This window comes from Argiope bruennichi, chromosome 7 (genome assembly GCF_947563725.1).
Source record: "Argiope bruennichi chromosome 7, qqArgBrue1.1, whole genome shotgun sequence".
Lineage (NCBI taxonomy): Eukaryota > Metazoa > Arthropoda > Arachnida > Araneae > Araneidae > Argiope > Argiope bruennichi.
In genome coordinates this window covers 68,077,587-68,101,674 of record NC_079157.1, presented here as the reverse complement: position 1 = coordinate 68,101,674, position 24,088 = coordinate 68,077,587, and the positions used below count along the sequence as shown (strand labels likewise).

At 27.5% G+C, this 24,088-nt stretch overlaps 2 long non-coding RNA genes across 3 annotated transcripts in view; one reads left to right on the top strand and one right to left on the bottom strand.

The window, feature by feature from the left end:
- The window catches only part of LOC129975097 (uncharacterized), a 66,265-nt gene extending 42,541 nt beyond the window's left edge, over positions 1-23,724 (top strand). The window contains exons 3-6 of one of the 2 annotated variants that reach the window (XR_008785014.1): positions 1,144-1,251; positions 12,016-12,183; positions 17,299-17,367; positions 20,749-23,724. This is a non-coding gene — a long non-coding RNA (uncharacterized LOC129975097). Of the gene's footprint in view, positions 1-1,143; positions 1,252-12,015; positions 12,184-17,298; positions 17,368-19,184 lie in introns of both variants that reach the window. The other variant, XR_008785013.1, reaches the window with a different exon arrangement.
- On the bottom strand, positions 1,116-6,954 carry LOC129975098 (uncharacterized). Its single transcript, XR_008785015.1, has 4 exons — positions 6,821-6,954; positions 4,944-4,995; positions 3,290-3,356; positions 1,116-1,199 (listed from the first exon to the last, which is right to left on the bottom strand). It is a non-coding gene; the product is annotated as an uncharacterized LOC129975098 (long non-coding RNA).
- Positions 23,725-24,088: the final 364 nt, after the last annotated feature.

The window sequence follows — 24,088 nt, the reverse complement described above, 5'->3', positions numbered from 1 at the left end:
CCACCTTGTTGCACCTTAGAGGAGGCCGACTTAAATACATTCACTTTTTATCTGATAGGAAACAAAAGTAACATTTGTCCTCTTTACTTCTTCCCAACTTATAGTTTTTTCTATATATAACAATTATTTCATTGAAAAGTCCAGAAGAAAGATTCTTGATTAGATTTAAAAACTAACAGAAATAATTCATGCTTATAGATTTAAATCTTAAATTAAATATCGCGATATTGAAATTTAAATAAATGATAATATATCGGAGCGATTTCGTATATTTTCTTAATGCTCTAAATTTTTCTTCTCCATGTGTCATCAGAGAGTTTTCTCGGAAATTTCTTCTGTGGTTGTTAAATATGACACTTCGGCGCACCACAATTAAGAAACAATAGCGAATCATTGTTTCTAAAATAATCATTGTTTAATAATCACTGAAATTGTTTCTAAAATAATCATTGTTTAATAATCACTGAAATTGTTTCTAAAATAATCATTGTTTAATAATCACTGAAATTGTTTCTAAAATAATCATTGTTTAATAATCACTGAAATTGTTTCTAAAATAATCATTGTTTAATAATCATTGAAATTGTTTCTAAAATAATCATTGTTTAATAATCACTGAAATTGTTTCTAAAATAATCATTGTTTAATAATCACGGAAATTGTTTCTAAAATAATCATTGTTTAATAATCACGGAAATTGTTTCTAAAATAATCATTCTGCTGGCAATCAAATGCATGCTTAATTACTATACAGTTTTTCTACAGTTTTCTATATAGATAGATTTAACTCCGAAACTTTAACTGAAATATAGTTCTCAGTACAGGGAAAGCTTCATGATTTACAGTGTGTATGTCGTTGAATCTTTTTTTAATAGTTTTGTAAATTTAAATGACCATTTATTAAATCGTAATTGGCGAATATGATAGAGTAAAGTTGTAAATGGAGTCGAATTTTCGTTGATTTCATATATAATATAATTAGGTGTTAAGTAGTGTAGTGTTAGTTAGAGTTCATAAAAAAATTCACACAGTAATCTAAACAATTAGCGTACAAAGATTTTAAAGAATTATATTTGCAAATTTCATATGCTAATAATATTTTAAATACATCAATTGGCATTGATTAAATGTTATCTTTTGCAGGTAAAATTGTTAGTGAATGCGAGAAGTTCATCAGTTCAAACTTGGACAGTTGTTATCTATGAAGAAAAACAAAATGTTTTCATGCATTTATATGACGCGAAGTGAAAGGTAAGAGCTTTGTATATTTTTATGGAATGAAATGTTGTTTAAATCTTTTTAAAAAGCATTACTAGAAATTAAAGTTTGATGAATATAATAATAATTTTTTTTTGAAAAATTTGTTATGCTTTAATATAGTAGTATTTGTATAATAATTAATAATTAATATTTTTGTTAAACTGTTTGTTTAACAAACCATTTAAGAAAGAAAACAATGTTGTAAATGTAAAGATTTTCCAAATGAAAGAGATCTAGCAATGATGAAAAGCTTTGTTTATGTTTATATGTTTATTTAAATCTTGAAGCATATTTATTTCACTGATGAAAAATACTTTAAACTTTTAAGATGGTCAAATGAATCCATGTGGGTCCATTTTTAATCTTGGAATGACAAAGTCATTTTGACTCCCTCATTCCTATTAAAATTCTATCATTTTTACTTTCTCGTATGCGTAGTATAGAGACAGTATAGATCTTCAAAAATTTCAAACTCGAGATTTTGACGAATCTCCACATTTCAGCCTTCCTTGAGCTCGAAAAACTCATTTTTGGAAAATGTCTTCTATCTGCTTTTACAAAGATAACTCAAAAACGCTTTGAACTAGACGGACAAAATTTGGTATACGGTCTTTACACCAAATTTGCAGATTTCTATCAAATTTTACAATCCTGAAAGAGGGAATCTCTTTGTCCGGCTTTTTGAACTTAAAATAACGCAATAATTACAAAACGAAGAGAGCTAGATAGATAAAATTCTCTACACAGATTTAACATCTATATTGTCTATATTGTAGACACTTACCAAATTTTGATCTAAGTTCAACAACAGGTTGATCGTCTGTCGATCTGTACTTTCAGAATCATATAAACGCGATAACTCAAAAATGCATTGATTTAAATATATCAAATTTGTTGTGAGATTTTATGACTATAAGTGTAGTTTTGTATCAAATTTTTGTTTCAATCGGTGTGGGAAAACGCGTCTAAACACAAATTCATTTTTCGAGTACTACTAATCACAGATTGATTTTGCCAGGGATTGATCGCCAAAAAACTCACCAAGGTCACACGATAGATTCAGTAACAATGCTAAATTCACGCCAAAGATCGTATGCTAATGCTATGCAAGGAGTTCCGTGGGATAAGGAGTTTCTGTGCAGCTTATGCAAGAAAGTTTTGGAAAGACCACATCCTCTGGTTTTGGAGAGGAATATTAGAAAATGGTATTTACAGATTTTAAAACAAATGCGGATAATCTGCTGTTTCCTATTCAGCAGATGATTTTTAAAACACAGCGGATTAATTTTCTTGACCTTTGTAATAGAAGACGTAGGTCGTAGACAATCTGGATCCACATTTTCATTCAGAAGAAGAAGAGTCAATTTGAGTCTGTCTCTAATCTGTAACCTGTGGATCTTTGATGTCGTTGTTGTTAACTTCGATATTTTGTTGATTATGTTTTCTTAGAAAAATGGCATAAAGAATAATATAAAATGTTTTAATTCGCTGTCAATGAAAATGACGGAAAAGAAAGTCTTTTAAAACCAGAAAAGTTGCTATCTATTGGCTAACATCTGTTGGTGATTTTACTTGTTATTTTCAGAGTCATTCAGCAGTAGATAATCTTTTTTTATAGTTGCTTATATAATTTATTTTCCACTATTTTTTTAAGCTATATATATTCATTATATTTTCTTAGAAAAATGGCATAAAGAATTTTTATTTCTCTGTCAGAAAAAAGGGCGGGAAAAAAAGTATTTTTTGAACCAAAAGAGTTGCCATTTATAGGTTATAATTTGTTGTTGATTTATTTTTCTTATTATTTTCAGTGTTATTCAGCAACAGATAACCTTTTTTCTATTTGTTTAGATAACTTATATTTTTCTCTATTTTTTTAAGTTGGCACTTATTTGAAATATAACACTATAAATTTATATATTAGTAAAATCCATCATGTTTATATCATATTTTAATGCATTTCCACATATAAATTTGTCACTTTACGTATATAAGATAAAATATACGTAATGCTATTTTTCATACTTACCATATCATTATATTGCATTACAATGCTTTCTTCCATAGTATTTCTATAATGTTTATGAAAGTTGTTCCTACAACAAAAATAGAAAATCAATACACACAGACATGCATAAACACACAGAGAGAGAGAGAGAGAGGGAGAGAGAGAGACACGCGCGCGCACACACGCACACAAAATATTCTTTGAAGAAATAGACTTGAATTGACTTTTCTTTGAAACAGACTTTTTTGAAAGCACAAAGAAAGTGTGGCAAATTTCTAATTTTCACACAATCAAAGAGGATTAATAATAATAAAATAAAAACTAACTCGGCGCACCTTTGAGACTTTTGATTTTTCTGTGATATGCTAAGTCAGTCTCTCTTAGATTGTTAAAACGTTTGGTAATTAGATATTGAGAGATGTTTCAAACACTCTCGGGACTCAGAAATTGCAGTGTTTGTCTTGTAGTGAATGGCTTATAAGCCAGTTAACAGCTACGCTACCCGAGCAATTGCTTTTGTATCATGGTCATGTTACTGGACTGCGAACCACAAGGTCCCAGGTTCTATCCTCACTCGTTCCAATTCGCCACAGTCTCTTTGAATTTAAATGATGAGGATGGAAGGGAGAATTAATTTTAATATCGAGAGTAAATTGAATTTTTTGCATCCATGTATTAGATATATATCTAGAATATATATAATATCTTCAAAAATTAATAACAGCCAATTTTCCGCATCTAACTTGGGAAAAATTAAACATTAATACTGTTATTTGAAGTAATTTTTATTATTGCGCGACTTATAAACAAAATTTGTAGCTTTGTAAATGAAATATAAGTTACAAATTCATAAATGAGCTGTAGTACTTAAAGTATGCTTTCCTATGAAATGATCGCAATAATGCAAGGTATAGTCTTATGATTATATATTGCAAATAATAAATATAAATTTGATTACAGTCACAAAATATGAGCAAAGATTAGCAGTCCAAAAGATATTTTTAAATCAATTCTCGTTTTGACCGTCTGAAATGTAAAAGCGAATTTATTAATTATTTTATACTATATTTTAATGCTTTAATACTTTGTTTTGCAACTATACTATTATTATAACATAACGTGTGACAAGAATGGGTATTTCTAATTATTTTTCTTGCTTTTATATCTAGATCAGATTAGGGGCTTACTCTTATTAAAGTTATATTCAAATTTTGATTCGATTGGAAAAAATAAACAATGTATGGGTAGAATTTATTTTCAGTGATTATTTTTAAAAGAAATCGTTGGTTAATTAAAATAGCACCATTAATTTTATCTGAAAATTTAATTTAAGTCCGAATAAAACGTCCTATCTACGTTTTTGGGAGAATGTGAAAAAATAGACAAAAACAGATACTGATGAACATTTTATATCAAGTACAATTTTTTAATATATATATATATTATCTTTAAAAATTTTTTTCATTTCTGTATGAAAATGTTTATCAGACTTTATTTATGAATAAAAGTTGAATTTCTTTAATATCAGTTTTAAATGTCAAAAATGTTGCAATCACCAAAAATGTCAAAAATGTTGCAATACTTATGTTTTTTAAAATTAAAAGAAAAATTACAAGCAATGATTTAATTTAAAATATTTTATACATGTTGCTGTGATGGGAAAATTTCGACTCACCTTTAAATCAAATCCCCTCCAAAATACCCATAATATATAGTCAAATCTGGAACTGAAATATAACATCTGAATTGAAATTTGTTTAAGAACAATAATTTTTCTTGTATTTGTTTATGTTAATGTTTCAATAAATTTTTGTTAATTTATAGTTGTATACCCTAAAGAAAAGTTGGAAAAAATATTGGAAAAAAAAATCATGAATAATAAATTTAAAATATAAATTTGTATTTTTTAAAAATATAATCCTCTTTCTTGTATTGTTTATGTTACTGGCTCAATGAATTATATTAACTTGCAGTTATACTTCTTTTAAAAAGTATACAGTATCTGAGAAAAGAAATACATTTGATGAAGTATCCCATCCCCACAAGATTGCCCTTGTGTATCCTCAAAATTAACTTTTGTCTAAAAGTAAAATTCAGCCTAAAATTCGTATATATTTCTGAGAAATATGTTTTATGCTACCGATTCAATAAATTGCACAAATTTATATTTTTATGTGTGTCCTTAAGAAACACACATAAAATAGTTAATGGGATGAAATTGCCCTGTTTGTTGCTATATATATACATATATTTTAATTGTGTGCTGTACTTCTGGTTGCTTTAAAATATCATAACAAAAATTTCATTTCTTTGATCGATGATTAATATAACAATATATTAGATAATAATAATAAATATTTTTTTAACATTTTTTGTTGCAAGATTACTAAAAAATAAATGTAATTAAAAACAAAAATGTAAAAAAAATTAAATATTTTTTTAAAAAAATAAGAAAAAAAACTTTTATAGAATATACTATATATTTGTAATTTAATGTACTTGATTGATCATTAGAAAAATTATAGTCTTCCAAAAATATCGTACGTAATATAGAAAATATAAATTATGCGTCAAGTACATATATTTTGTAGACTTTTAAACTCTTTGCACTTTTTATGAGTGAAAAAAACAATGAAGGAAGAAGGAAAGAAAAAAAGAAAAGAAAGGAAAGATAAAAAAGGGGGAACAAAACATTTGAAATAATGCACTAACTTTTATTTAAAACTATATTACTGTGATAATGTGGAAAAATGATTGATATCTATTTTTTTATGTTTCCTTAAAGAATTTTTATTTTTGCTTTCAAATTCAACATTTCGCAGAAGCTCTTAAAAAAATTAATAGTAGATAATATAAACATTTTCCTGTTTTTTTTTTTTTCCCATTAATGTCATGTTCCACAAATTGAAATAAAGAAGTTGGTTATGAAAGGAGATTAGCTTCTATTCAAATAGAAATACTTACCCGTTCTGTTGTATCTGCATGATCAGAAAGTTTATTTCAGTATTGCAAAAGACAACATACAATTTGAAATTTCCAGATAATAAGTTAAAATTACCTAGACGTTAAACTTTTAGCAGTGCTATGATGTCATGGGATTAATTCCAGTGGGTAAGTGCATTTGCGTAATAAACAGAAAATGTATTAGGTTATTAAAATAAAACAGAACTATGAACAAATTGTTGGAGATTTAATTAAAACTAAACATTATCAATATTTGCAGCGAACTAATTGATCATCAAAATCAGCTAATGTAGAACTGTAGAAAGAAATGTAATGAAACTGTAGAAAGAAAATAAATGTTTCGTAAATGTTGATGTAACAATCAGGAGAAAAAACTGTTTGAATATTTAAAAATATTTTCAAGATTTTTACATTTTGCATATTCTCCATCCATTGCAGTTTATTTTTCAATTATAGTGATTAAATATGATGTCAGCATTGTACAATGTCTATTATATTAAATGGAATCATTATTAAGTTAAACACTTACTAATAGATAATAAAACACTTAAAATAAGCAGGAAAAAAAAGGAAAATTTAAGGTTTTACCGTTTGAAAATGGACAAAGAAATTCCATAGAAAAAAATGATTCAGTTTCTTAGTAGTTGTTCAGACCGGTTGTTTATACAAGTTGTTAAGGCCTGCTGATGGTAAACTGCAACAATCCTGGTGCAAACACTTGGCTCTGCAATGAAATTGGAAATTAAGGTAAAATATTATTGTATTGGATAAGACTGTTAAAATTTTTAAAGAATTTTGTTCTTAAAATGGTGATTTCATTTCTTTATCGGCATTATAAAACTTCGAAACAGTAATATATTAAGATGTGCCGTTTTTAAATTAATGAAAAGCATGCTATTTACGAGGCAATTCTTATTCGAATACTTTTTCTGACCACGTATGGTAAAACTCCGTATGTAATTTGTATTTTTATTAGATATTTATGTGGATTAGATATTATTATTTAGATAGAAGTTTGCTCTCTATTGTGAATTACATTTAGCTCCAAATTATGAAAGATTTTACAGGAATAGATTGAAAAAATATGATAATTAACTGATTAGTTCTAAATTAGAGCTAAAAAAATATTCTTAAAAAACACAAACTCGCTCATTGCTGCGTTTTCCATTTTATTTATTTGGAAATGCGCATATCAGAAAAAAACAAACAAATATCCAATACAATGCCTCAAAAGAAAAAAATATATACAAAATACAATAAAATTTGTGTTAAAATATAGGATAAATTTAAGCTAAATAAGAAATGGGATCCCAAACATTTAAGCAAAAATAGAGTTTAAAGGTAAATTGCTGCTGCACATAATAAAATATGTTTGTGCTGCGAAATAAGTAAAAGTGAATAAGTTAAAAAGATAATATCAACTTGATATTAACATTGGCAAAAGCGCGCAAATGATAAATGTGATTAAACAAAGAAATAAGTCTAACGTTTAAAAAAAAGAAAGAAATGGTTACAAATAGTTTTTAAATGAATTTTCAAAAATTGATTCACAATGAGAGAAATAGTTGGAACTGGTGTCTCTGAAATGGAACTGGTGTCTCTGAAATGGAACTGGTGTCTCTAAAAAACTAATTTTTTGGGTTTTTTACAATATTGTGAATACAGTTTTTGTGCAGTGATATGCTTCAAAGTTACAACATAAAATTTTTTTAAATTCTCATTTCACTATCTTTTTTTAGTGGTCATAACAAATTTCTTAATTTAGTTAATCCTTCAAGATGCTAAGGAATATGTGCCGTTGGAGTCCGTAAAGGAATGAGGGAATTGAATAACGTTTAAATAAACAAATAGGTAGACATTAAATTTTGTATATAGATGATAGGGTCAGTGTGATTAATCAGCAATTTTTAATAATTACCAGTAGAAATGATTAATTAATTAATCACATTTATCGCATTTGTTAATAATTATCAGTTATTAATAATCTAACCGCAATTATTATTAATAACAACAGATTAATCATAAACATAGATGTATCAAATATAAGAACACAATAATCGTTGAAGATTTTAAAAGTTAAGGGTATTTAACGTAAAAAATCATGTATATAAACATCAAGATGTTATTCGGTGTGTTATTAATAATTTTACAAGGAAATAACATACGATGATTGCAAACTATGAAATTTGTAATTTTTACGATAATAAATAGAAAATACATCCATAAAATTTTTTTATTAATTCTGCATAACCAGAAAAGTATTTATTTTTTCTCTTGTTTAAGAATTCTACAACTATTTTTGGTGAGGACTCTAAACAGAACTGCAGAGTTCCAAATTTGAGCGAACAATACAGAAATACAAAACCATTAAAGCTCATTCATCAAAAACGCACGATTTCTGCTTATTTAACATTTCTTTTAAAAGCGATTTTGATATATTGCGAAAGCGTTTTACATCGAAAATAATCAATAATCATGCCAGAGTGAATTAATCCAACACCATTAATACGAGGAGGAATACAATAGGAATAAATTAAAGTAAATGAAAGATTTGATTTTAAACAATTTTATAAATGTTACTTCTCATTACTACTTTTAATTATAATTCTATTTTTGATTAAAAGAATGCAATAAATGCTCGATTGATTATGATGAATTGGTGTCTATAAAATCAATGTTCGCAAAACGTGAATTGTTATGAAATTTTATTTATACTTAAATCGTATTAAAATAATATTTTGTTGCATTGTAAATATTTAGATAGAGTAATTGTTCAAATATGTTACAATTTGTAATAATAGAAACTGGCGTATCGATGCAATTCAGATTGCGGATTTGACCCATATAAGCAATGATGGCATTATAGTTCTGCCATATTACATTACTTGTTTCCGTTACCCTTATTTATAAAATTCAGATCGAAATTTTTTTTAGCAATAGTTGCTTTTTCCTAACTAAATTTGTTCTACTAGTTAGGAAACTCGGTTAACCCTTTCTAGGGCCATGGAAAGTATGCTTCCCACGAAATTTACCAATCTTTGTATGAATTTATGTAGGTTGGTATAAGTTCTGACAAATTTTTTCAGAAAGACAGAAACTTAGATACTTTAGTTCTTTATTTTACACAAAATGCTGTGTACTTATTTGATACTTAATTATTAATTAACCAAATTAATTAATCAATCAAATTAAATTTATCTAATAAGCTAAATGAATCCCTTTTCTTATTCTAATTTCAAGCCTAAAATATTTTAACATAATATGACTAGAAAAAAAATGGCCCTTTAAAGGGTTAACTTGTTGATTTACTGTTGAGAATCATTCGATATTTCCGGACAAAAAATATGACGACATATTTTTTTTCGGGAATAACAATGTTTATTTTTTTTTAAATATAATCTCCTTTGAAGGCCGTACATTTAATTCAATGTTACGCGAAATTTTTTTTATCCTGTCCATGTAATGAGATTTGTTCAAACCACCAAGGTAAGTATATTTTCTTTCAATTTTTTTTTTTTCATACAAGCTCTTTTTTCATGCTTTCGATAGGTAGCAAACTGTAGCCAAAGTGGGAGAATGGAAGTAATGCAGAAGACTCTATAGCGAAAATCACATGTCCTTGGGCTAGAAATTGTCAAAGTTGGAACTGATGCGTTATCTTGATTTAAAAAAAAATATTTTTCGCTTGTGGAAATTTTTCTTTTATTTCATTATTTAAATATTCCTGCAAAGATGCATAATTCTGACTGTTAATAGCTTTTTTTCTCCTTTAAAAAAATTCATAAAAGATGACTTCACCAGTATTCCAGGAGACAGTGACCATAATTTTTCCATTAGAAGGAATGGCTTTTCAGAGGTGGTAGATTCTCCATTTAGGCCCAATCTTTTGATTGTCTTTTTCTCTTATTGGAACTTGCATTCTTAGTGATGAATCTAAGTTTCATCAACTTTCAAGAGTCCATTGAGATTCAAATATATTCCCTGGATTTATATGGCCTCAAATTTTCTTGATGACTGCTCTTTCATCCAAAGTGAGCAATCGCAACACTCATGTTGTGGGAAGAAAATTTTCATATATCCAAGGAAAATATTATGCACGCAGCTATATGAATATCCCATTGACTTAGCAATTTCCAGAACTTACCCTCGTTTTTCATCAGCCACGGCATCATCAATTTTTACTCTAATTTCCTAAACAGTGGTCTCAACGTGAGCTTTCTGGGCGTTCAGCGTCACATGTGCTGGTATAACACCTTCGAAAGATATCAAATATCTTATCAACTGTTTTAATCAAGTTAATCGTTCATTTTTTTAAAGACGTTTTCCATTTCTGAAAACAATGTTTTGCTACTACAAGAAGTTTTTTCTCATCCATCTTCTGAACCGCTGTGGTTTGGTGATAAGGTCTCGGCTAAGATTACAGATTCAATTCCGAAACCCGCTGGTGTGGTACATGCTGAGGGTCCTTCTAATGGGACAAGGAAGCTTGGAGTGGGAATGCTGCCTTAGATATCGTACTCGTCACTAGATAACGGGTCAAAATAAAAAGATTCGCATTAAAATAGCTCTCAGGTTGTTTCAAAATGGGGCATAAATATGATGAACAAAATTATTTTTCATCTTATAGAAATAATAGTACTTACTTGATTCAAACTAATGCCAAATACGGTTATATCTGAATGACATTTTATATGATATCCTTAAAATGTTTGGGGAGTTATAATTTTTTGTTCCATATTATTTTACACGATTCATCGAACAAATCTCGTGTTTATGTCTCTTGAGCGAAATTTAAATTTTCATGAATTAGAAGATTGGATTTTATCTCAAAATATTGTTACTTGAACATATACAGATTTAAAAGAAATATTCTAGAAACCTGAAAATTCCTTTACTTAGTTTGCTTTACATATCTGCATTTGTCACATTCCAGACGGGGCTTCGATTCATTGAAATTTATGGAAACATAAATTCAAATAAATATTAATTATAAAAAATATTCATTAGCTCAATTCAAAATCTATTTAATATTTAATTTAAATAATTAATATTTATTTAATACTAGCCTCCTTTGATGACCAGATTGTCGCCCGGAATATTGGCTTTTCCGGCTGTCAAGTTATTAATGTGAAAAACAATTATTTTAAATCTCCCTCTATTTTTTGATAATTTAATGAAAAGTTGTAAAAATATTTTGAACGAGCATACTAATTAAGTAAGCTATGAATAATATATTTATCTATTCTTTGACATTTATTGAATTAATTCCTTTTAATGTAACTATTCTAAGACATTTATTGAATTAATTCCTTTTAATGTAACTATTCTAAGACATTTATTGAATTAATTCCTTTTAATGTAACTATTCTAAGACATTTATTTTGATTAATTCATTTTAATTTAATTCGTAGAAATTTAATTAATTTATTTCAATTATTACTCAGAAACGAATGTCGAATTCATGTTTACCATACCAGGTAAAGCATTTGGTGTTGTAGATGCCTGGTATAAAACTTTCTATATATTATGTACCAACTTCACTTTTAAAAATTTATCAAAATTACTAAAAAAATTGTATAGAAATAAAATTAACATTAGAAAGGTAATTTTGTTTTTGTGAAGTAACATGCGAAGTCACCAAGTTTGGAAAAAAGCCATAGATTTGCATAAGACATACGAATGATCCTCTTTAATAATTGATTCAAAATCTATTTAATACTTTAATTTTTTTAAACATAGGTTGAATTTAAAGTATAATTGGTTATTTTTTATTATATTTTCAGAGATAACCAGAGGATTTTGGAAATGATGAGTGACTTACTTCTTTTAAAAAGTTAACCAGTCTATTTTAAAAGTTTTCATACGAGATCAAAATATAACTGGAAATTTATTTTTAAGAAGAATTTTATCTCGCATTTTATTCATGAAGAATGTTATCTCAAATTCTAGAGGTATGTAAATATTTTTAAATGTATTCAAGAAATGAATGCTTTATTGATAGAAAATATGCGCCATACAATAAAGAATTACGGATATTGGATCTTTAGATGTTAAATCAACACAGAAAAAGATTATAAATAAGAAAATAAATAAATTTTTAATACACGTTCATTCATTTATGCGAACTTTGTGTTATAGACGAAGTTAAATTTCCAGCCCTTCTAGTTTCATAACAAAACATCGGAATTAGTGCTATCGTCTATCTACGAATATCGATTCAATACTATTGCGATTAAAGTGGTTTTTAATCCATTAATCACAAAAGTTATCCTAAATCACATTTAACTGTGATTTGGGATAAACGATCAAATAATTAAAGTAGTATTACATTAACTTAAAACTTTCAATGTATATTTTCATTCGTAGAAGTGGGCACTTAAAACCAGCGATTGCTATTCCGTTCTTTATTTTGATTCAGCGATAGCGACTCTAGATGAGGAAAGTAAATCTATTGTCTATTGTAAAATTTATGTTTACGGCAGTAGTAGATTTAGGCATCTGATGGCTGTAGATAGAATTTAATATGAAGCTCCTCATTAAGTAAATTAAACAACTACTGAATTTATTTTCACATTTAAATACATTTTTGAAATACTAATGATTTATTTAAAGTTAATCTTTAATTTTTTTAAATTATACTTACATAGCACTTAAATTTTGCTTAACGAGCACTTCGTAAAGCGAATGATTCGCACAATTAGCAAAACAAAATATAAATACGTGATGCGCTTACCGAGCGATGCTTCGTAGGACGCATGATTGACCTGTATCTTGGGTAGTTTCTTCGAAAAGAATCCATATTTCTGCGTGGAAGAAACTTTGGCCGGATTGCGTTATCGAATGCGATTCCGAGAACTTTGAGATTTTGAGCAAGTGGCTATGAAGCCTTGATCGACGAGATTGTGTTTCTCAATAGCAACGACATCGATGAGTTAGTGAAGAACGTATACTAAACTACCGAGGAGCTTACGGGGCTGCATTCTGTATCATATCAAAAAATTACGAGTGCGTTTTGGTCAAGAGATGAGGAAATAATAGCCTCAGCAGAGAACAACATTCCAGCAAAATGAGGGAGATATTGGAAGCATAGGAAATTATTGTATCTTATATAAATTCAATAATTAGATAGTGCTACCCTAATTCAGAAGATAGATATGCGCACTAAAATTCATTTAACGATATTACTGTGTTTTATTTTCAGAAAATTTTGAAGCCTAGCAACAAATGTTTTTCTTGTTAAAAAAACATACATTACAAATGATAATTTGACCGCGATTATTTTCGCACAATGTTGTTGTATGTGTCCCATTTCTGATACCCAGTCACCATCCGTTTAAGAAATGGGTCGATTTCATTCCATTTGGAAAAGGCTTCGCAGATGGAAATTCGATCCATCATGTTTTTTTTTTTGTGTTTGTGTGTGTGTGTTAATTGATGTGGCACCCGAACATCAAGTTTATTTTTGAATACAGCTTTGTGAAAATGGTTTAAAACTGTTTTATGGTCGATCTGTAGTTCCTGGACGATGCTCGACTGCTAATATGTCGGTCAACTTATATTATTTCTGTGATTTTTTTTTTCGACGACGGACCTACCTGTGCGAGGTGCAACATTAAAAATACCTCAGCGGAATCGACGAAACCAAAATTGCAGGTAATTTGGCTGGTTATCGGTACCATAAACATTATTTACAATCTCATCTGCCTGGCTTGTATTTTTGCCTTTATCAAAGAAAAACCTGTAAAATATAAATGTAAACCGAATTTTCTCTATATTGATTTCCATTTTTATCTCCCTGTATCCGAAATTGTTTGATCGATACTCAACACACACACACACACACACACACACACACACACACACACACACACACACACACACACACACACACACACACACACACACACACACACACACACACACACACACACACACACACACACACACACACACACACACACTTGGGGGCTTTACTCCTGCTCACTTTCGGTCTCCTACCCCGATGATGTCCTACCACGATACTTTAAGCGATGTTCGGCAGTTCCAGTTAGCAAGTTTCAAACTCCGCTGCCCATTCGTTCAGTGCTGGAAGTTTAGTCTTTCCATGATGAGAACATATATTTTCCGATTCAAGATTCTAATCCCGACATTGAGAACATTATTTGCTTATTTTTCCAATATCTAAACATTGAATCAGTCACTCACATTTTTCAACCAACTTAGCAGCTTCACGATAAGGTTTTCTTTTCAAATTGTCGGATTCACGCTCGGTCTTTTCTCACATTTTTTTTCTTCATTTGCCATCGCTGGACGCCCTATTATTATTTAAAGAAACAATGCAAAGTTGACACGTGTATTGTTTAGATATTCTGGCAATTGTTAGCCAAAATACTATTTCCGCATTTCAGTTACTCGAATAAGGTAAACAAGCTGGGAAGTTATTCCTTAGTGTTGCCACAAACTGTGTGCCTAAAAGTAGAATTAACAAATAATATTATTTTAAATTCATTTGGTGCTAAATAAAGCTTAAATTTCTTGTTTCGTCAAGTGCGATACAAGTATTTACTATGACTTAATAATAATTTTCATTAAATATTTGTAACATACTAGTAAAACAAATCTCAGATGTCATGGATCAGGGACTCGCTAACAATCACAAAGCGAATTAAATGCAATTTTTACATATATATATATATATATATATATATATATATATATATATATATATATATATATATATATATATATATATATATATATATATATATATATATATATATATATATATATATATATATATATATATATATATATATATATATATATATATATATATATATATATATATATATATATATATATATATATATATATAACAGACATTCCAATAAATAAGACATTCTTTAAAAATTAGCTACGATTATAAATTAATTGCTAAATATGAAAGAAAAGAAAAAACTATATGAAAAACTTACATATAAAAGCATTTAATTATTATCATAGATTATGAGAAAATAAAAGCATCAACCAATTATAAGATACTAGATTTAACAAATAACACATAATTTTAAACACAATTATAATTTTCAAAAAATGCAAAACATGGCAAAATGAAACTAATGCGAATGACTAATTTATTACTTTTTAACCTAACTGCCTTCATGTTGAAGCATTTGTCTCAGCGCTGGATCAATTTGAGGACATGAAATCTCATAGAAAACATCGGCGGTTGCGAATATAGCTACTGTCATATGGCCTGTTTGAAGTTGTCGTCAAACTTCTGACCGCCGAGAAACGTTTTCATGCATCCAAACGGATGAAAAATTGAACATCTGAGCTAGTTGCACCCTTGAAAAGGTTCCTCGGTTGTTAGAAGTTTGAAAAGATCTCAGGCGGGTCGACGGCGCTCTATTGAACTGGGATTTTCAAACTGATCGAGCGCTAGAACAAATGCTTCAACATGAATGGCAATTAGGTAAAAAAGTTCGCTAATACTTTTTTCATCTCGCAATTCGCTAATACTTTTTTCATACCGTATTGTCATGCATTTTTTATTTTTTTATTATTGCATACAAAATTATATAAGTTACTTTGATACACCTTCTGGGATTTATTGACGGGATTACAATATAATCAAATGAATAATTAATACTTTAACATATGATAAATAAGCAATTAATTGTACTTAAATTTATATTTAATACTTAATAAGTCAATGTGAACATGCAGCATTGTCAAAATATTTGATATTATTGCAATAAGATAATTCATAAATTTGGTTATTTCAAAATTGTTTATTTGGTAAATAGGCTAATATTTTTTAATCGACCTAACTGCGGTCGTAGGCAAGAAATCCACAATTAGGAAAGAATATCGATTACATATGTATATAAATAAAGTGGTAAAAAAACAATTTTAGTTTAAATAACACGGAATTATTATTTTTAAAGTACAGTAAATTTAATTTTGATTTAATTCTTAGAAATATCACACTATTTTGTTTTAATTTTTGGAAATGAAACTTACTAGACTTGACTATTCCGATTTCATGTGAATTTGTATTCGGTGGCTGGATTTTCATATCAGAATATGCAAGACGATCATTAAATAATTTTCTCTGTTTGATGATATTTGAAAATTTCTCCGTCTGAAGTAGCGAACATTAATGAGCAGAATGAAACCAAATTTCCTATACAAACTATTAAATGGATACAAAAATGAATTCCGCAAAAATAAATTAAAAAAAAAAGTTACAAATACCACCGATAAAATAAGTATGTTTGGCATTATGGAAATGGAAACAGGTCTCACTGAACGCACGGAAAATAGATAATTCAAAATTTCACAAATGTTCGAATGATAAAAAATATATATACAACAATAAATGACGTACAGTTTCAAATTCACAGAACATAAATTTTTATTTATTAACATCCCCTGGGCCACGTATAACATTTTCTGTCTTCTGAACTTCCCCATGTATAAAGTCTTTCTTTTTTTTACTTACTATCTTTTAATGTATGAACTTTCCCATGTATAAAGTCTTTCTTTTTTTTACTTACTATCTTTTAATGTATGAACTTTCCCATGTATAAAGTCTTGTCTTTACTTCACTTACTGTCTTTTAATGTCTGAACTTGCCCATGTACTTACTTTACTTACTATCTTTTAATATCGGAACTTTCCCATGTATAAAGTCTTGTCTTTACTTCACTTACTGTCTTATAATGTCTGAACTTTCGCATGTATAAAGTATTGCTACTGCAACATCCGATTCCTTTCTCTTTTTTGCATAATTTATATCCCCATATCTTTCACATTCTTCAAACGGAATTTCGTTTTATCCAGTCATTATTTTTAGTTGCTAATGGCTCTAAACAAGGAAAGAATTTTTTTTTATTGTCTTGTATTTATCATTTACTGCCAAAAGATGTAAACGTTTAACAGATGATAATAAACATCATAGAAATATGATTCTTATTAAAGCCTGGAAAAGGAATTCTGTGCAAATATTATTTTAAAAGATGTTTTCTTATGAAAATATAATACATACTCTTTCTTTTCAGATTGAAATAAATGCATACTGGCTACTTGAAAGGATGATTCAGAGAAATTTGGAAATTGTAATGAAACTTGTAAGTTGTCATTTGAATTTATTATTATTATCTATCTTATTTGGTACTGTTATCTAACCACTTTTTTTATTTTACTTTTTATTTTAGATATTGTTGAGCTTCTATAACAGTTTTCAAAAATAAATAACGCTTCTGTATAAGAAATTAAACTTTAAAACTTTTGCATAAAAAAAAGATGCATATTTATTAAAAATAAAATGTCCTTATCAGAAAATGAAAAAACGCTTCTGACGGATCATCGAATTTAACAAGGTTAATCATTGTGTGAGTTTCCATGTTATTTAGAATTTTTAAACTTTTCTTCAAATCTAATTGATTTTTGTGTGAAAGTTAAACGTAAAAATGATAATGGAATTTAGTTTTATTTATGTAAAAATCAAAATTTTCGGAAAATACAAAGTTTGTGCTATCCAGTTTAATGATAATGTTGATTTTTCCGTGAAATTATTTTGCTACAAAATAATGCTCCATAATTTAATTACAACAAAATAAAAGAATGGACATTAATGCAACAAAATCTGAAAATAAAACCCTTTTTTTCCACATTTTTATTAATATATTCTAAAATTTGTTTTTGATAATAATTCGATAAAATTGTAAATTATATAATGTATTAATAAGACTTCGCTTGTTTTAAAAATATAAAGATTATGCACTTTTCAGAACGGATTCATTCGGGGAAAAAATAAACAAAATAACAACAATAATTCCTGGTGTAATTTTCTTACACTGAGTTTAAAGAAAAACCATTACAGGACTATTTTTGAGTTTTTTTCTACATAAAAGACTTCGTGTTAAGTATACACCTTAATAAGATTTATTTAAACAGGTTTTACTTATTTATTATTTATTTTTTAAAAACTGTTTACTAAAACAGATTTAAATTTTCACTTTAAAGAGTATTTTATAATTAACTGTTCCATATTAACAGAATAAATTGTATTATTATTAGAAATTATTTCACATTCAAATAAATATTAAAGCAATTGTCCTAGTTCTTATAGAAATATCATTCAACATTTTGTTAGATTTTTAAACATTATTCCATTGGGAACATTTGCTGGTTTCAAATCAAAATGAATTCTTGAACTTATCTTTTTAATTGCACAAGTATTATATAAGTACGAATGATTTATAAAATTATGTAATTACGTCCATTTTACTATATTCTTCAGAAAAAGTTTGGGGTTGTAAATCTTATAGATATACACAGTTAGTATATCAGTTTCTGATTTTTTTATGTGTTCTAAGCATGTAAATTGAAACGGTGGTAGAATAGTAAAGATCAAATAGTTTTTTTATATGCTATTTAAGCGTTATTTAATTAAAATCATCGTTTCAAATTAAAATAGAAATCTCAGTCTATTCAAATTATTAATACTTTTGAGTATTATATATAAATATAAATACAATTACATGGTGATAATAAAAATTACTTTTGGTTTTCAATATTTTTACGGTAAAAATTTTGTAAGCTCTAAAATCAATTACACTTTTAAAACTTAATTTTTGCTTCTATTTACAAATTTCAATTCCTTTCATTTATTCTAAATCAATACGAATAAATTGAAAAATTATTGAGGAAACATTTTTTCAGCCTTTTCAACAGTAAAAGATGCAACACAAATTATTAATTTAAAAAATAAAAATGAATTGCTGTTTTTGCTTAAAGTTGGATATATTTTAATGCAATAGATAAACACTGCTATTAACTAAATATTGATATTAATTAAATACAGATGTTAAACACTACTTAATTAAATACAGATATATTAAACGAGGATGAAATATATTTAATCTTTCCTGTTATTTTATAGCAGAAAAAAAAAAGAAGAAGAAGAAAAGAAACTGGCTTGACTTACAAATGGATAGAGTTAATAATATTCTTAAACGACATTTTTTCACCAAAGAATAATATAAAAAAATAACACAGAAAATAATCTAATACAAAATCGGTTACTTCTCAAATACGAATAAATTAAGGAAGATATAATTTAAAAAAATTCTACCTTTTATATTAGTAAAAAAAATCTTTAATTTACAAACATTCAAAATTGGTCGCTTTAACAAAATTTTAAACGGGAAACTTCATATGTTCTCCAAATCGAATATTTAGCAAAGACAATATAATACAATAAAATGTATTTCACTTTTCAGATTTAACAGCGAAAAAAGAAGCCAGAATGAATTTATAGCAATAGAAAATGAATCAAATTTTTAATTATTATATTATTTGCAATTAAATGCCTTTCAAGCAATAAGTACAACTGCAATTATTTTATCTTTAAAAATTTAGATTAAAAGCTGCTTTCAGACTTTTCTTTATAATGAAATAATGTAATTCTTTTGAAAAGAAAAAAATATTTCAGATTTATAGAAGAAGACATATTTATTGCTGTTTAGAAATTAGATGTAGCATTATATCGTTACATGTAAATGCGTAACATAACTTTATCCCGTATATTGAGCAATGTTTACATAATTTTACAGACATTGAAAATACCATTAGAATATTTTTTGAAGAACAGCAGTTAGTTCGTTAAATCACATATAGCCAAATTAGCGACTGAATTTTGAAGATTCATAGAAAAACGCGAATCTTTTATATGAAAAATGAAATCTAAAATTTCAAACAGTGGGGATTTCAATTCAAAAAAGTAAATTATTAAATGTAATTTGTTAAGATAGGAATCAAATATAAAAACAGAATTTTTGAATAATTATGATATTGATAATGAGCAGCTCGAAGAATTCAAAGAGAATTTTAAATACTGGTACCTCAACATCGATAATTATATTCTTAATATTGTTTACAAAGTACACAAAATTTCGAAAATTTTCAAATAATAGTTCAGGCTATTGAAATAATAAATTTGAGTTTACAAGAGCAAGTTTTCAATACTTATTAAAAAGCATTTGTTTACATATTTTGATTGAAAGATAATTTTTAATATTTAATTTATTAATTTAAAACAATAAAATTAACAAAAAATAAAGTTTGAATAATAAATTTCAATAAATCAATTTTTAAAACATGAATCAAATACAGAAAAAGTCTTTTCTTAAATTTAATACTAATCGGAATGCAGCTTAAAAAATTCAAAAGAAATTTTAAATATGGGAATCGCGATATCCAAAATTATATTAATATTCTTGAGTAACAATAGATATTTCGTTCAATCTCCCTAGAATCTTCTGAATTGAAACTAAGACTAAGATTTATGAAGCAAAAAATTTCTAATTCTAAAAAAAAGCAACAAACAATCATTAAAAGTGTAGTAATATTAAATTCAAAAGTAAGGTTATTAAAAATAACATTCGATACCTATTAAGAAATATTTGCTTACATATTTCAAAGAAAATTCAATTTTTAAATCTTAGGATCAGTTCCATTTAATACGAACTTTTAAGATAGAAGGAGAATTTTGAAAAAGATGTTACCTGCGCCGCATGCTACTCTCAACTACTGCTCGAAGAATTCAGCTTTGAATATGGAAATGAGCTTATTTGAATATTGACGTCAAGATCTGTGGACGGTTTATTCAGGCAGCAGTGCTCTGATTGGTTAATTCCGAGTTAGCTAGGTCAGAAAGGGGAGTTAACAACACACGCAAAAAAAAAGTTTAGAAGCTGTTTGTGGCTTAAGGTTGTTTGAAGGGTATAAGTAGCTCGAAATAGAAGTTGATCATCAATAATGCATGTTCAGTATGAAATCAGCAGTTCTGCATGTTTGGTATTATTTAACATACCCGAGAAAGAGGTCATATTGATTTTGACAAGATCTGAAGAATTCTACGCAGCTAGCTTGAAATAGAAATTGATCGTCAATAATGCATATTCAGTTTTATATCAGCTATTCGGTGTATTCAGCCAACATTATTCAAATATTGCCAGTTTTTGGAAGGTATGTTACACTGATGGTGGTGAGATCTGAATTCACTTTGCATAATTAGAAATTTGCAAGCAACTCGTGACAAAAATTTTTCTTCAGAATTTTATGAAATTTGGAAAGAAGCAGAATGAGATGGATTTTATCTTTTTTATAAAAATGATATTCATCAACGCATAACTCATCATGTGAAACTGGTACTCTGTTCAAATTTTACTGAAGAACGTATCATCAGCCATGACCTGGTCAGCAAAATTTCCGAAATTGAACCCTTGCGATTTATGACTGAGAAGATACTTCAGGAACTTATACAACATCTCTCTTCGACCTTAAAGACAATATGCACAGCCTGGAATTCAATTTTCAACGGTTTATAAAGTTTGCACATGTTATTTTTTGCAGTATTGGTTCCAGCTCTGAGCTTGTTGGGGCATCAATTTCGAATCATAAATTGGATATCTCATGCGTGTTATATGCCTGCCGACTAAATACAATAGAAAGCATTATTGCAGATAAGGAATATATTACATAAAAAAATATGTGTGTGCTTTGATTCTATGAAAGTTAAGCATATGTACTGAACGGAAAGCCCCCTTTGTACATATATGATATGTACAATAATTTCACACTGGACGCTGAATATTCTGGAACCAGCCTCGATTCCTAATACCCTTCCAAATAGGAACGTATCGAAAATTTTGTGAAAAATTTTGTGAAAATGAAACTTTTAAATTATGTTATTGATTCACTTATGCTGTAAAATATTTGTAAATTTTGTAATTTTTTGTTTTGTATTTTGTTTATACACTATCTAAATGTAGTTGTTGAACTAATTTTTTGAATGTACTGAATAAAATTCACAATATAGCATTATACTGGTCTACAAAATTCATGAAATTCTGCTGAATAGTTTTTGCTGCAGACTGTTCTCAAATTTCAAAACGGATGACCAAACTAATCAAGTTAAAATCTCATATATAATTATTACAAATATATGCAAAAATTGATGTTAGAATGTGGCCTAAAAATTGATATGTTCCATCAAATCTAAGAAAATTTTGCCAATATTTTGAGATAATGTAAAAGTTGTTTTAATTATCTAAGATTTTTTTTATTTAACAGTATAATTACTTTAGAAATGCGATTGATATTCTTAAGTTTTAAAAAGACTAATTCTTTCTACTTTTCTGTTACAGGATGTTCACTCTAATTCAATAGCTTATGTCTAAACTATTAGCCTAACTAATATTTATGTTAATAGAAAGTGACAAATTCTTCCAACTGAGTCATTAACTATACGGCCGAAAAAATTACGAAGTCTAAATTTTTATGCAGTTTTCCTTTTTCTATTAGCCATATTTAGTAAAATATTTTTGAACTTTTAATTTTTTTAAACAAAAAGTTCCATTCTCCTGCGACTGACACTGATTGAGCTATGAAGCTTTGAACATCATCATTTAAATCATTTCAGTGCCCATCTCACTAGCTTCGGGTGGCTGTTGGTTTCTTAAAAATAATTAAAATCGAGTATCGTAAATCAGACAGTATTTATTATAAAAGAGCGCAATTTTTTTATAAAAAATATTACATTGTGAAGAATATTTTATTCAGTATGACCAACAGGATAGATAATTCTAGGAAAGAAGCAGATTCTCAGTATTTCCCAAGTTATATTTTTGTTTGTAAATATTTGAAAGTCTATGACACGCAAGACGTGTTGATGTAGACAATGTTAGTGGCACAAAGTATTGTGCTAATTTGTAAAATATTGTACATTATTATTTTGATTTTTCCTTTGTTGAAAATATGTAATATTTTAACCTTTCAAATATTAGAACTTGAAATATGCATATTTGCAAGAATTGGGGATGAAAAGAAAGAAAACGGATTTTGTAACGTAAAAGTTTCGGTAAGCTCCCGAGTTATTCAAAAATTAATCCTAAAATTTTTATATCAGTGAAGCTCTTAGAGGCTCTTAGCCTTTTGACGGCGAAACTTAATTCTTTAAAGATTTATTTTTGCTTACAGAGAAAAAAGTAATATTTATTTGTCTGCACAATATCTAAATTATATATATTCAAGGATGCTCTATATTCTAACATTATATCATATTCATCATATATATATAATTAATTTCTAAACTATATAGATTTCTAAAACAAAATTTGGGAAGAGGCAATTATCCTAGATTGTATAAAATCGGAAATATCAGAATTATGACAGCAAAAGAATCCAGACTGCAATATAAATTGATAAAATAAAACAATTCAAACCACAATTCAAATTGAGAAAATAAAATAAAAAATCCGAGTTGAGCAAGCAAGAACAATCCAAATTACGAAGTTAAAATAAAATTCGGTTGCCTCAGAGAGCAGACGATAAATAATTTATGAAAAACAAAAAATAACTTCACCTCTTCAAGTGCAAAAAGAAAGAAAAAAAATGACGCTGAAGTAAGATTAGCATTTCATTGCAAAGAACAACAACACATTTAGCTGAATTTTCATTGACTGTAATTCCGCAGTTAGCATCTAAATATTGTGCAATATATGGTATTGTATAGCATTTATAATGGCATAATATTGCAAGACATCACCCAATACTGGACAGGTTATTGTACTACCTGAATTAATATAGAATGTATAATATTATTTTGATTTAATTCTTCTGTATTTAATATTTTCTCATCTCTTATAACATTTTTTTGCTGATTGATTACGTATGTTAAATTTGGTATGTTTACTAACATCTTCAGGTTTATGGTTATGATAGTTTTTACTTCTTACCACGTAAAACAGTGCGAGCGGAAAAAATAATCGAAGAAAAATTAGC